This window comes from Chlamydotis macqueenii, chromosome 5, assembly GCF_036417535.1.
Source record: "Chlamydotis macqueenii isolate bChlMac1 chromosome 5, bChlMac1.mat, whole genome shotgun sequence".
NCBI classification, from domain to species: Eukaryota; Metazoa; Chordata; class Aves; order Otidiformes; family Otididae; genus Chlamydotis; species Chlamydotis macqueenii.
The window spans coordinates 48,157,781-48,173,309 of NC_141560.1; positions in this window are offsets into that span (position 1 = coordinate 48,157,781).

Genomic DNA, 15,529 nt, shown 5'->3' on the forward strand with positions numbered 1-15,529 from the left:
TGAAAATTCCATAGATTTGGTGTAAATACAGGTATTAAGTCAGCGAAACATGACTAAAGTGAACCTCTATAAGACTGGCTTTTCACCTAGAGAATTTTTGGTATCTAAGTCAAGGACATTTTGAAAAATGTAGAACTATTCTATTTACTACAATGAAAGTTATTAATAAAGTTATAAAAAATTTTTCCAACAAGTAGCATATAGATTTTAAAAAATTAAGGGAAGAGCTAGTGGGATAGGCAAAATAATTATCTCATTTGTTGAATTTGGTGAGATAATTCAGATAATATTGCATGCTTTGTAAAAATAAGATCTATTGCTTAAACTCTATATTAATTTAAAGTTTAATCTTAAATTAATTGAAGTTAGTTTAAATTAACATTTAAAATTTCATCTCAGAAATATCCAAAATGTCAAGTTTTTAAAAAATGAAATATTTTTTTCCAAAGCTGTCACTAAGCAGAATTCCTGCTACATGTAAAACTGCCCCTCTGTGTTTGTCATGAGATTTTTGCCTTTATGTCAGAAAATATTATGAGATTACTGGAATCGATTAAAAAATCATTTTCTCCCCATCATAAACTGCTCAGCTTCTGAACTTTTACTGTCTGTTATTAGGGGTAGAAAATATTGCCAAAGCAACAGAAGAGAAGTGACAGTGGTACGTATAGAGAAAATGCAGCTAGGCACGTCAAAACAGGCGATGCTTCCAATCATTTCAGTGACTTCTGTTCCACACATGTCCAGCTTGGATTGGCAGTAGCCTGTGTCTATGCCAGAGCAACTCCGGAACTCCTCAATAATAACATGAAAAAAATCTTGTTGATCTCTGCAGAATATTGCTGTTATTTCAAGATTTATTAGTTGCGAGAAGAATGATGGACAATTATTTTACACAGTGTGTTCTCAAAGCATTGGAATCTTGTCCAAAAATATTACAATTCTGAGCCTTCAGGAGATCTAGGTTTTAAATAGGACTGCATGTGAAAGAGAAGAGCTAACGCAATGTTCTAATGAAGCAATGCCCAATGCTTGACAGACCTGGTAAGCTTTCCTCCATGCTGCTTTGGTCTTTATTTCTGATTGGTAGTGTTGTCCCAGTTTGTTCTGGGCAAGCGTCATCTGCTGGAATGATCTCAAGAAAAGAAAGATCTTTTAACTTAGGCCTCTGCAGGAGGACTGAAGATTCATGTGACTTAAGTCCTTTATCCTTTTTTTTTTTTTTCATGATGCCTCCAGGATGCACCTCAGGATGTGGACTTTTGTATTTGTAGGGCAGCTTTTTGTGTTAGTCTCTCCTGTTGCCATGGAAATAATCTAATGCATTTTTGGCAGTTTTCGTCTGTTGTTAAGAATTCCAATCCGTTTTCATGCCATAAACACAGTACTGCTTTCTTAAAAAAATACAGACTTTCTAGTATCAAAGCCCTTGTTACTTTGCTGTCTATATATTATCAGCAAATGTTCTCTATACTTTTTGTTTCCCTTTATCATTATAAATTATCTGTTTCTAAATCTACCTTATTCATTGGACGTGATGATCTTAAACATCTTTTCCAAACTTTCCAACCTATGAGTCCTAACATTAAATAGCCTTTGATATGACTGTTTTCCTTATACATAGTACGAAAAAGGAAAGATAAACTAATGCTACTAAAGTAGCTCCGGTCAAAATTTGGATGTTGATTATTGTGTGTGAAATAAGAAAGAAGTATGATGTATGACAACATACCAAATAAGCAGTCACTATACGTGAAATAATATGTATATTACAGAGTGCACCCTCAGCAAGTTCGCTGACGACACCAAGTTGTATCGTGCCGTCCACACGCTGGAGGGGAGGGATGCCATCCAGAGGGACCTTGACAGGCTGGAGTGGTGGGCCCATGCCAACCTCATGAAGTTCAACCAGGCCAAGTGCAAGGTCCTGCACCTGGGTCATGGCAATCCCAGGCACAAAGACAGGCTGGGAGGGGAATGGATTGAGACCAGCCCTGAGGAGAAGGACTTGGGAGTGCTGGTGGAGGATAAGCTCAACATGAGCCAGCAATGCACCCTTGCGGCCCAGAAATCCAACTGCATCCTGGGCTGCATCAAGAGAAGCGTGGCCAGCAGGTCGAGGGAGGTGATTCTCCCCCTCTACTCTGCCCTGGTGAGACCCCACCTGGAGTACTGTGTCCAGTTCTGCAGCCCCCAACACAAGAAGGACATGGACCAGTTGGAGAAGGTCCAGAGGAGGGCCACAAAGATGATAAAAGGGCTGGAGCACCTCTCCTATGAGGACAGGCTGAGAGAGTTGGGGCTGTTCAGCCTGGAGAAAAGGAGGCTCTGGGGAGACCTGATAGCGGTCTTCCGGTACCTCAAGGGGGCCTACAAGAAAGATGGGGAAAGGCTGTTTAGTAGGGTCTGTTGCAATAGGACGAGGGGTGATCGTTTTAAAATAGAGGGGGGTAGATTTAGATTGGAAATTAGGAAAAAATTTTTTACGATGCGAGTTACAGAACACTGGAACAGGTTGCCCAGAAAGGTGGTGGAAGCCCCATCACTGGAAACGTTGAAGGCCAGGCTGGATGAGGCTCTGAGCAACCTGATCTAGTCAGGGATGTCCCTGCTCCTTGCAGGGGGGTTGGACTAGATGACCTTTGAAAGTCCCTTCCAACTCTAACTATTCTATGATTCTATGATTCTATGTAAGAAAATAAACAGCAAAATACTGCTAACAATATAGACTTACTGTGACTTGCACACATCACATAGAACTTATATGCTGTAGATATCATCTGCAAGAGGATGAGTACTGTGTGTTCATGAACAAAATAGTAAAAGACCTTGTGTTCCTAGAGCAAGACTCCAAAAGCAGATAACCAGGGATTTAAGCCTGTGTTGCCACAGAGAATGAAAAACTACTGTGTCAAATAGAGTACAAAATATTTAGCCATACTCCTCCAATGAAGCAAAAGCAAAAGTTTCTTTTTGTTTTAGCAGAAGATAAGAACTACTGCTTCACTTATTATTCCTATACTACTTCAGACAGATAAATACATTTCATTTATGAGCCTTAACATTTAAGGAAATCAACCAACTAGCACACAGGAAAATCATCACATAGATGAGGTAACTTTTCTATACAACATACTAGTGAGTCCTTAAATTGAAATATTGTGTCTAGACTGCAATTTAGAAGGTTGTGGACTGATTGAAAAATGGAAAGACTGAAAGAGGAAACATTTTCCAAATATATAAAACATAGATTCTGGAGGAAAGGAATTTTTCCAGGAAGGTAGGAGGGAAGTGGCTTCAATTACAGTAAAAGAGTCTTGGTTAAAGGAAAACACTTAGAATATTCCTACCAATAAACCTACTAAAATGTTGATGAGAATTTTCTGATGAGACTATGGAGCCACCATTGATGGAATCTCAATCATTGGAGACTTTTAAGAAGAGTTCAGACAATTATTAAGTAGAAATAATGAAGGTATAATTAATCTTGCCTTCAGGCAAGAGAATGGATCCTTTCCAGTTTGTTCTTTAAAGTTATTTCTATGATAGATGTCTACAAAGTTGCTGCTTTCTCTTTCAGATTTCTCTTTTACAGGATATCTATTTTGAGTAGAAAGAACTTTTGAATCCCAAATTGCTTGCCTTTGACTGTAACAGTCCTTGTTGGCAAGTCAAGGATTAATCTTTATTTACAGGTACTACGTTTCATAAACCAGTATCTCTCTGTCTACAGAGGGCCATTTCTGTCTGTAAAAATGCCCAGCTCAGTCCTTTAGTGCTGAAATGTGCAGATTAAACCTCTTTAATCTGACACAGTGAGTTTAGGCAGAACAATCTTGTGTGCCACTCCAATACATGTGTATTTTCTTAGACTGAAAAGCTCATTTGTGTCACCAGTGATGCTGTGTTAGTATAGACAATGCAGAAGACGCCAAGCAACTTCCTGTGTCTCTTTAGCAGTTGTTTGCTGTGTCTTGTTTTCTGCAGCACCTTCCCAAGGTTACTGCCATTTCAGTCATCCCTCTTTTTTCATACTGTGGATCTGCCATCATTCACACAGGGAACTGCTTTTTCTTCATTTTTCATTATTTTGGATAAAGAGGCCAAGGTACTGGGATTCCCACTAAGTCATCTTGCGGCTCACCATCTGTCCTCATCCCACTGAAATTCTTGTACATCTCTGGATGGTGAGCAGCCCATCAAAAAAACTGAGGCAATCTGCCATCTATCTAGAGTGTTCAGAAAGTATTGGTCATCAACTAGGGTTCAGCATCACTTTCTACTATTCATCTGACTTTTTATCTCAGACAACTCTGCAGTGACTTACAAGTAGAGGAGCTATTAGGTGTCCATACCAAAGTATCCTGGAATGAATGCAGAAACTTCCTAGATATTCACAGTGCTTCAAACCACAGCCAGAACAATCTGACCATATTGCTTCTGGACACCTTAATGCTACAACTACTAAGATGAATATTTGCAAATGGTCCATGAGTATGGAACCATGAGAGAACTGCAAAGGTTTGCCATAAGAGTAAAAGCCTTACAGTAGTGTCTGGAGTCCTCTTGCAATTACTAGGATGCAATATACTTTTATCTCTGGTGTTATTAAACTGCATGACTATGGCATCCTCTATGTTCCTCAAATCTTACAGATTTGCTGTGAGAAGAACATAGGACACTGAATGCTTCCTAGCGGTTGTAACAAAATCCACGTGCTCTGGGACTGTCTTTTTCAGTTCATTTTTTTCCTGAATGAAATTCAGGTCGTGCACTCCAATATTTCTCCACAATGTGTATTAAAGCATGGCAAAGAGAAGTGATTGGAGATTCACTTCAAAAGCACATTCCTTCTCCAAACTAAAATGCTAATGTATTCTCACATTTAAAATTTCCCATCCTATTCTAAATCCTGATTGAACTTGTAAGTCTAATGTAGTTCTGAAATGTTTTGCATGAAAAAAAAAAGGTTTAAAATTTAATGTGTTTTGAGTAACCTTATTGCATGTATTTGTTGCAAAGACATGTTTGGAGTGTGAACAACTTAAAAAAGAATTGTTTACATAAAAAGAAATCCCTTGGTCTGCTTAATGGGTCACTTAACCCATCTTCATAATGGATTGATCAATTATTTTCTCTGTGCGCATACTCACACTGTTATAATCTGACCTGCTGAGATGATTACACTAAAATGAGTTATGAAAAAATAAAAAGAAAAAGGAATTTCCTTTTTGACCTGTGCTATTGGGTGATCTGCAGACTCAAAAGTAAAAAAAAAAAAAAGATACCTTTTGCTTAGAGTTGTTTATTAGCTGATTGACTTTAAAAAGTTATGAATATGTCATCTTCACATACCACATTAGCCAGTACTATCTGAAAAGAACTACTTCTTCCACTGCTAAAGTGCAACTCTACCTTTGCCATGTAAATTGCCAGTCTTTAAACAATACTATTTAAAGGGAGGAAAAATTTGGGATATAAGTACATCTTATTGTGACTTTCAATGAAATTTAGATACGTGGCACATGAAAATACACTTGGCACTCCGCCAAGACACCAGACTTAATGTTCTGACACAGAAAGTACTGGGGAGGTAAAATGATGCCTGATTTTAATTACCTGATATCTGAACAGCACTTTGAAGAGGTAAACTGCACTGTCTTATTGTTATTGATTTAATATCTCAACCAACCCATCACAGATGGGACTCATCAGGATATACAACAGAATTAAGACTTGTTGGGTAAACTTGTAGCTAAAAAGGGTAGAGACAAGAAATGTATGTCCACTGTGGGATGTGGAAAGACACGAAAACTGAGAATGCTAAAGAGAAGTCAGCAATCTTGATTTATAAAACGTGTTTTCTGCCTTCTGCTGGACAGACTGAGGGTTACTCAGTTACCTCTTCTTGATGATAAGCACAGGCAAATAAGATTGTCTCTTTAACCTTCATTGTTAAATGTCTGTGTGTTCATCAAAGGCAGACCAGAATTCAACTCCTGCTCTTGATGTGAAGCTCCACATAGTGATGCTCTCTAACATAGGGCCATAGAGGGATCCCAGCATTCTTAAAAAGTAGGAATAAAAAAAAATCCCAAACTTCTCTCTTTTGAGCTGAGTAATCGCTGCACAAAATTCCATGTTTCAATACTTGCCTCATTTGGATATTTAACCAGGTCACTTCAGTAGCAGAACAGCTTGTGATGTGCTATTAGCTGCCTGGGCCTCTCATGTCAGCCTAGAGTAAGGAAATTACAAATATATGAAAATTTATAACAAAAAATAAATCAGCCTATACTGTATTTCTTAAAGTATTTGGTTATTTTTCCTAAATTTACTTAAGGCTTATATTAGATTCTTCCATTTCACCCATTTTACAACTTGGAAATTAAAACAATGTAACCAACACAGATATAATCTTTAATGTTTTTCATCATAAAATCAAAGCTTGGAACAAACATTACATAACAGATAATTGTTAGACAGTTAAAGCTCTGTTTTGGTTTGGTTTTTTTTCACATATAGAGACATTAAAAAAAAGTAATTTGGGTCTCCTATAAATCTTAATCAATATTAGCTGCCCAAAACTAAATCATCTAGCTTCATCAGCCAAGAAAGACAAATAAGCACCTGTAGGTGGGGATTTTTTAATCCTAAAATGTATGGTGTAAAAAGTTAGAAGATATTAACCCTACTCTGTGTGCTATGCCACCTCAAAGTGCTTATACTGTTATGTTTGCCACACAGATGGGATAGGTTCTAAACTTTATAGGCATTTGTGACTGGAAACAAAAGAAAATTCAAAAATGATTCTATAAATTTATCAGTATTATAATGAAATGTGTACAGCAAAGCTTCCATTATGTCAGATTCAGTGAAGTCATGTCTCTGAAGAAGGAATCAAGAAAACTGTAAGCCACTTCTATTTAGTTCTGATCTAAAGTGGTGATTTTTCTGGGCTTTCAAAGAGTGATCTGCTGATAGAGCATTTCAAAGCAAGTTTTAAAAAGACAAGATAGACCTATTATCTTTCATATACAGCTTTTCAAAATGCATCTTAGATGAGAACCCTGGATGGTTCACTGCACCTTTAACAATCTCAAAAAAAACTTTAAAGTATTGAGCATAGACAAGGGTAAACTTGTTGAGATGGAAATTAGGTCATCTTATTTCTCTAAGAATATTTTCCTTGAAATAAACATCTCTGCATGTCATTTTTTTTCAAATATTTTGGGGATAGCTTAATGATTCCAGTGTATTCAAAGTAAAGGCTCTTTAAAAATCAGGATAACTTCCATTTTTTTATATTTGTTTCCTTTGGAGTTTTGTTTTTCTTATAGTGCTGGTAACCTTTCCTCTCTAGGTGGATAAGTACTTCCCCTAGCTTTCTATCACTCACACTGGGAAAATTTAGATCTCCTCAGTTAAACTCTTTTAATGTCAGTTTTTCAGCAAGTTCAAAAGCAATTAGTTAATGGAAATTTACAGTTAAAGATGTTTCGCATAGACTAATGCCTATTTTTAAATTTCAGCATGTTCTTTCCTCATCAGTTTTAACTGATTGGGAGAATTTTTATAATTATTTTTTCTAACCCAATGTTTTTGACTCCAGAATAGTTACTGATCCTTCTCCCCTTGTAACCATGGATGGGAAGATTTTAGTAATAATCATGATTATCCTTTTTTTCTAATCCCTAATCAAATTCATGGTCCTGTTGGGACTGCCCTATATAGAAATATAATACTCTTAAGAATCAAAGTCCTAAAAGACAAGATCTATCAACAATCTTAGACAATGAGTAAGTACAATGTGAAAAGCATGGAAATAATGTTTCATTTCCCTTACCTTGTGATTTGCAAGATGTTAATATATGTGTGAAAAGTAGTGTTGTATGATACCTACAGAGTGTGGCATTTGTACACAGTACTCTGTGGATTTCTGTCTCCAACAAACTGCGCAGCAGATGTCCTGTGGTCAGTAACCAAAGTCTTTTCTATGTCAACAAGCTCAGGACGACGGGAAATATGTAATTTGACTAATGGTAGGGATATGCAGTTTGCCCAAGGTTTCTTTTAAAATTGCACTTACTGCATTTGTCATTTATATAAAACTAGATCTTCACTGTATCTTTTAATCTTAATTAAATCCCTGCTTTAATTAAAGCTTCTGTGCTTCTGCCCTAAGATACCTATGAACTGTTAGGGTTATATAGACCAGGGAAATATGACATCTAGAAAACAGAGATACAAAATACTACGCAGTAGAATATTTCTGGTATGTAGAGTATTTCTTCTAAATTACCTTCACACTACAGACTTTGTTTAGGTTCAGTATCCACCCAATTGCAGTGTCAAAAAAAATAAGAAGGTACAGAACTATAAACCAATTGCTAAAAAATCAGTCCAGAAATGGTCCCAAAAGAGAAATTAAAGTTAGCTTTGCCATTTTAATAAGATTATAGTATGATAATAAGTTACAATTACAAGCTATTAGAAATAAACAAGTTACATTTCTCAGGGGTTTTTGACTGCTTTTGTGAAAAAAAAAATATGTGTGTAAAAAGCTAGGAATTGCTGCTCTGTTCAGCTTTCAGCCACTATATTCTTTCAAATAGTGTCAGTGAACAAGTGTTTTCCACTTCTAGAATACGGATAACTGCAAGTGCAAAAAGGTATTTCAGGAATGAAAAGTTATTAGCTATTTCCTTGGCTGATCAAGGAGTGTTTATGTAATAATTAATATCAAATATTGCTTGAACATAGAAGACAAAAAGCTTATATTAAGTGTGAAAATATAAATGTTGTATTTATGGCTTGCAGGTTTTTCTGTGTCTTCTGTCTATATTTCTTTATGTGTCTGCACCTAGTTTGAAAACTCTACATTACACTTTTGAAAGTCCGTAGTAATTAAAACAATAAACATTTGCCATTGTAATGACACTCCTGGTGACTCCTTTCAAGGCCTATGTATTGTAACTGAGAGATTAATTTCCCTTTCTCGTCTGCATTTACATTTACAGGAGATTGTCCGAAATGGCTGGGCTTGCGTGATATACTTCTGTGTATTTAGCTGTATACTTAGCTGTTACTAAACAGCTAAGAAGGAATTGCTCCACTTTTACTGTCTTCTCTCTTCATTTTTGCATTTGCAGATTATGTGCAGGCATATTTTTTTAATGTTTAACCATTTATTAGATGTGAGAAAATAAAATTGTTTAGAATGAAATAGATTTCTTTAGAGAAGCATTTGAGAATCGTTATAAGAATTACACCCTGATCCTCCAAAGAAATTTAGAGGTTTAGAATACTTTGGAAGTTGATCCCAAGTTAAAAAGGTGATATGAAGAAAGATACTTAATTCATATCTGTTTCTTAATGCATTGATAACATTTTATCTGTTTTCACAGGTGCCAACAGAGTCAGCAGGACAAATGTGTTTATAAAGTATGGTTTCTGTGTCATATTTTTCTCCCTTATCCGCCAGGAAGTTGTTCAAAATAAATCCTCCTAAGTAATACTGGATCTCTTGACAGCTGGGTTTATCCTCTTCTCTTCATATTGTCTTAGAAAACAAAATATTCATTCTAGAACTGCTCTCAAAATTAGGGATTGATCTATTTAGGTCTTTGTTGCAGATACTTCCTTTTTTACTAATCATCAGTATATTACCACTTAGAAGTACAAATTCCATCATTCAAAACCATGAGTGGTTAGTTGTTTCTGATGCACATAACTTTCATTCACATCAACTGGTAAGAAAATATAGCTTAAGACGTAAAAGACATTTATATCTGAAAGACATCTGAACAAATAGTGTCCTTTACCATTCTAGTCCATATGTGTCTTTAAGTCACAGTTCTTCCATTGACTTTCATAGTAAGCCTGAGGTGAAAATCTGAGGTTTACTGGGACAAAGTACTTTTTCTTTTTATCCCTTAAAAGACTGTAATCTCCAATTCATTCATGTAGCAGCTTTTAATCTGAAATATTTTAGGCCAAATTCAGTGATATTTTGAGGAGTCTTTGCCTCTCTAGAATGCTTTGCTGGACTTCTTTTTCTTATGAAGATTGCAGAACTGCTTTTGCTCTTTTAATACTATAATCTAGTTATCTCTAGAGCTATCTCTCTAGTTAGTGTATCTAAAGCAGTGTTTCTCAGTCTATGACCATGAGACTTTGATAGGTGATCTGCAAAAAAAGGAGTATTTTTACATGTGCAAAATGAAAAAAATGCAAAAAAAAGGAGAAAAGAAGGAAGCAATAGCAATAAAAGGAAGTGAAAGTTTAGCTACATTTCTAGATTGTTCTGTTATAAATGCAAGCTAATGTTGGAGTGGTATATAGCTCAAGAATTTTTTTCAAAAGGTGAAGTAAATCCTTAATTTAAAATGCTGAGAATCTCTGAAGTAGTACATTCATCACAATATCTCTTAATTCTGATTACTTTTCTAATCAGTATGCATCTCACACCTAGATTTAGTATTGATCACATGAAATGGGTGGTATAAGATTGAAAAAAAAACCCAAAACCAAGGTCGACAACAAACTAAAAAACTAACAACTAGCTCTCAAGCAGCTTCTACATTCAGTCTTAGGTCAGTTTCTCAGCTGCTATGCTGTAAATCCAACTGAGAGTTATTTAAGTTAGTATTTCCTACTTAACTTGTTCCATATGTATTTTTCTGCTTATAGCATTTTTACTCTATACTTCACATTAAAAAAGGTAGGGATGGGATACCCTAACATGTCTGTGTTTTGTTCATTCTGCTAGAACTTGAAAAGGCAGTTCAGCATAACTGATTTACAAACTGAAACAGCTTTATTGTTTGACATTTTCTTTCACACAGAAGAGCAGTTCTTTTACGTAGTAAATAGCTTTACGTAGTATCTGTGTCAAAAAAAAATGTGTGAAAGACCTGTTTCTTGCTAAAACATCTTCAAAGTCATCAGACTACTATGAATAGATCTCTTTTCATTCTTTCTGTCATACCTCCCACTGTTAAATAGAACAGGGACTTTAAAGTGTCTAGAAAAAGTATCTTAGCAAAGAATGAGTTGAAATAAAAATGGAAACTAACAAGGGAATCTTTTGAATAGTAAACTTCTGTATATCTTTCTTAGTCTTTTCTTTCTGTCACCATATTCTTGGATTTTAGAATGCAAGTAGGTTTTTAAAAAGCAGAATAAAAACGTATCTCAAAATTAGATTACCACCTGACAACCCTGGAAACTAAATTTTTCTTCAGTTGTTTCACATCCATATTTAAATGTACATTGGAAGTAATTAATTTTTAAGAAAATATTGTCACAGGCTTCTTCTAAGATAAATTTGTAACTCTGATTTTAAGATCAAAAGAAAAATAGTTTCCAGATTTTCTTCTGTGCCAAAAGTTTGTATCTCCTTCAGTAATTCCTGCTTGCTCTGGATTAAATAACAACAAATAAGTCTGAAACTTACTGATATGTCTGAAAACCCATTTCCAGTTTGATAATTCTTATTTTCTGTTTTTCCTGAGTATAAATTAAATCTATTATAGAGATTTAACTAAAACTAGAAAGAGATAAACTTGAAGTAGAAGGAGGTAGATTTAGATTAGGCATAATGAAGCAATTTTTTTACAGTGAGAGTGGTGGAACACTGGAACAAGTTGTCCAGAGAGGTGGTAGATGCCCCATCCCTGGAAACATTCAAGGCCACATTGAACGGGGCTCTGAGCAACCTGATCTGGTTGGAGATGTCCCTGCTCCTTGCAGGGGGTTTGGACTACATGACCTTTGAAGTCAACCCTAAAGATTCCATGATTAAACAGAAATGCATCAGGTTTTCACTCAGCTTATCAAGCAATGCAAATGCCTTCCAAGATTTTAACTTTTTTTTCCCCATGCTTTAGATGAGTTTCAAACAGCATATGTGTATGAAGACTTTTTGTCCTCAAAGTGACACATGCAGAAAATACTTAAATAGAAATGTTACATGTCACTGATAAAGAGACTTTTCATTTCATGTCGAACATGCAAACCATTAAAAACAAGAAATCTCTCCTTGAAAAAGTCAACAGGAAATAGATATCTTAACATCACAACTTTACTTCCACTGTAGGCTAAGAACAAGTAATGCCTCTGTAGATAAAAGAGCCCTTGCTCAATGGCATATAAATTTCAGTAGGAATGTTGGAAAAGAGTTCAAGATAAGAAAAAAATCCAAGATAGAGGCTTTTTTTTCCCCCCAAATATTCTTCTAATGTAATTTTATTGCACCAAGTAAGACCACATAAATATGTTTTTAGAATTCTAGATATTCTGCAACAACTCTGAGAACAATAGGTAAAACGAAACCAAATTTCACCTTTAACAAGCAGCATTGCCACTTACAGCATTTTAGCTTTAATAAAAAAGGTAGTTGTCTACAAGGAAGTTCTTGTATCTAATTTTAGTGAGTAGATCAAACTGGAACTCTTTTGAGGTAAAAAAAGTTTTGTAGAAATTGGCATTTACTGCATCAGAAATACATCATCTTCAACAAAATGTAGACGATGTTCTGTGTTCAAAAGAGCAAGGAGAGCAAAAGTGAGAGGGGTAATAAAAAAATAGCTTCATTAACACTATGAAGTAACAGAGAACTTTTAAAGTTTTGTGTTATGTATTGCAAAGGAATAGCAATGGATCCATCCCAAAGAAATACTAAGCCTGAGTTGCTCAGATGACATATCCCCAAGTTCACATACAATGTTACTAACGCCACAGAGGAACCAAAAGGTATGCAGGTGTAGTCGGTCTTCAACTCTCAGCATGCAGAACAGCTCAGCATATCTATCCCCATCTACCTTCTCTGTGACCTGTATGCAGAGTGTATAGTACTGTACTATGTTAGTCCTAGTATCTTCCCCACCACTTTATTATTAATGTGGAAAAATATTATATTTAATATCCTATCCATCTTTCTCCATATTGGGTAGCCAATTTTTATCTGAGTATTTCTGTTCTTTATATCAAGTTCTGTATTATGATCTGCTGCTTTTTATATCTTTTAATCATTGCCCCTATATTATTTTTTCAATGTAGTTTCAGATATTGGAGGTTCTTGATATTTCATTTACACCAAACTGTTCAGCGTATTACTCCTTCTAAATACTCTGTCTCAGAAAATATATTATTTCTTTCCTTTTCAAAAGGCTTTGATATAGAATTGAGGGGAGAAAAACATATTTTATGTCCTCGAAACAGATTGTTCTTTGCTTTGTGAAGACATAAGACAAAAATCTGATACCTACTAAGAACAGAAATCTTTACAATAATACAAGTAGTACAACTGATTACAATGATATCAATTGACTACAATAATATTGAAATAAACTTCAAATTTTCAATGTTGAATAGGGTTAGGTAAATATTCGCCCCTATTCTTTATCAGTATTAAAGTTTCTACTACTGCAAGTAGATTATTAGTGTGTGATCTAAATTATCAGGTCATTTAAAACGACAATTTCATTCTGAGAAGAAAGAAAAACTTTCCTAATTTTAATCACTGCAAGTGAGAAAAAATATTTTTTCTCTGTGGGTATATGTATCTCTGTGTGAGCTATCTTCCAACAACACACCTGCAACGTGCTACGTGAATATCAGTGTGCATAGAAGGGCTCACCATAGCTTAAAAAGCACAGACCAAATGAAATTTCCTCTGAGTATGTATATGTGTAATTGTATATATAGCTTCCTGTAGTTTACTAGAATGTTGCCAAACTAGGATGAGATCTACACAACCACAGCAGAGGTCTACTTAATTATTATCTGTACATGGAAATTTACTTGGCTTTGCAGCCTAAGCAGGGGTTAGGGAGGACAGGTAAAATGCAGTGTCTGTGTGGTTTATTTTCAGTGGATCCTGCAGGTTACCATGCTTGGCTGTCAATGTTCACCTGTATGTAATAGGATGGAAAAGAAGCGTCTATCTCTGGCAAAAAAAAAAAAAATATTGCTTGAGATTAAGAACTTTCTGGACATTGTGCATGTTACTGTCCCACTTATCAGGCAATAAAAGCAGTCCTGGTAATTTTGTTCAATGGGTTGTAAGATGTTTCAAATCAATCCCTTAAAGTACCTCAAGAGAAAGACTCTTCATTTGGAGAGAAGCTCCTGATCAAAAGAGGTTTCTGTCCAACTTGTATCATACTAGCTTCTAGGGAAGGTTTTCCCTTGCAAAAGTTCATTATGAAATCAGGGCTCGGCCCCTAAACATATGCTGTTTATACAAATATTGGTAGTTAATTGGAAAAAAAAATGCATTCTTGTGCTATCTATAACAAACCCTGTTTTACAGAATAGGAAATAGAAGTGCAGACAACAACCTCCCAGGTTAGTTCTGGCTGCTTCCTCAAACAGGTTAAACTTTGGGCTCAATTTTTTAGCTTCAAAGTCCAAATAACTGTTTAGTACTCCTACCATCTCCTTGTTATACTGAAGACCAGGTGAAACTTCTTTGTAACTGAGGGACATTCCGGAGGTGTTTGTTTTGGATTTCTTTGACTGGTGACGTAAGGCAACTGAAAACTTTCACCATGACCACTTTATGTTTGAGTGCTTCCTGAAAAGCAAAGGATTGTTTGTAGTTTATCAGAATAGCTCATCTGGCAGAGGTCTGATCCTGAAGGTCCTCCTCTTTGAGGTAATTTAAGAACACCTAGGAAGCAAGCTGTGTGATTTATTATCACAGTGGGATCAGCTTCTTTTTATGGAGTTCCTCAAATTTTCTCCACTGTGTTCATCATCATAGCCCATCAGCATACAAAATCTGTATATGTGCAATGAATCTGTTTCTTGCAGCTTGCTCCAGCCATGGCTGAGCTGAGCTTTTTATTTCTTTGATAGTCAAAGGCTGTGAATACATCGCTCCTTTACCATTTGAAATATAATGTAGTTCCCCATACCATAGAAGGTGGCCATTGCTAATGTAAAGAATTAAATGTTTTTGAAGAGACACATAAACAGCATCAATTTTAATATTACTGAGATCTATTTGTAGGTTTTGCCTTATCAGTGCCACATTATTAAAATACACGAGTACCATGAAAAGCTATGCACTCAGTATTAAAGAAGAATAAAAATGAAATAGTAACTTTTCTGTCTTGAAAAAAATCCTGCTACAAATAGAGCCACATTGCAGTGGGTTTTAATTTTTAACTCAAGTATTGTTTCAAATAAGACATTTCTTTTAAATATACATTTCCTTCTCACTTTAGCTCAGCTGCCACTTTAGTTCAGCTAGAAAATATATTAGGGCTCAAAGGAAAAGTAAAATACAAATAATTTAGAAAAGCTTACTTTGGAATAAGAGACAGTCAGGAAACACCAACAAGGACAAAGTGTATACACAAAGTGATCAACCTAACTGGCTTCTATTGTATTGCCTTCTGCTAGGGATTTTATCCCATGAATTTTGATTCATAAGAGTGATGTAGACAACAGGTAATTCATGGTTTGAAGGAATAAATTCCTCAGTGCAAAACCCTATCTTTTTTTTCTCTAACGTGGT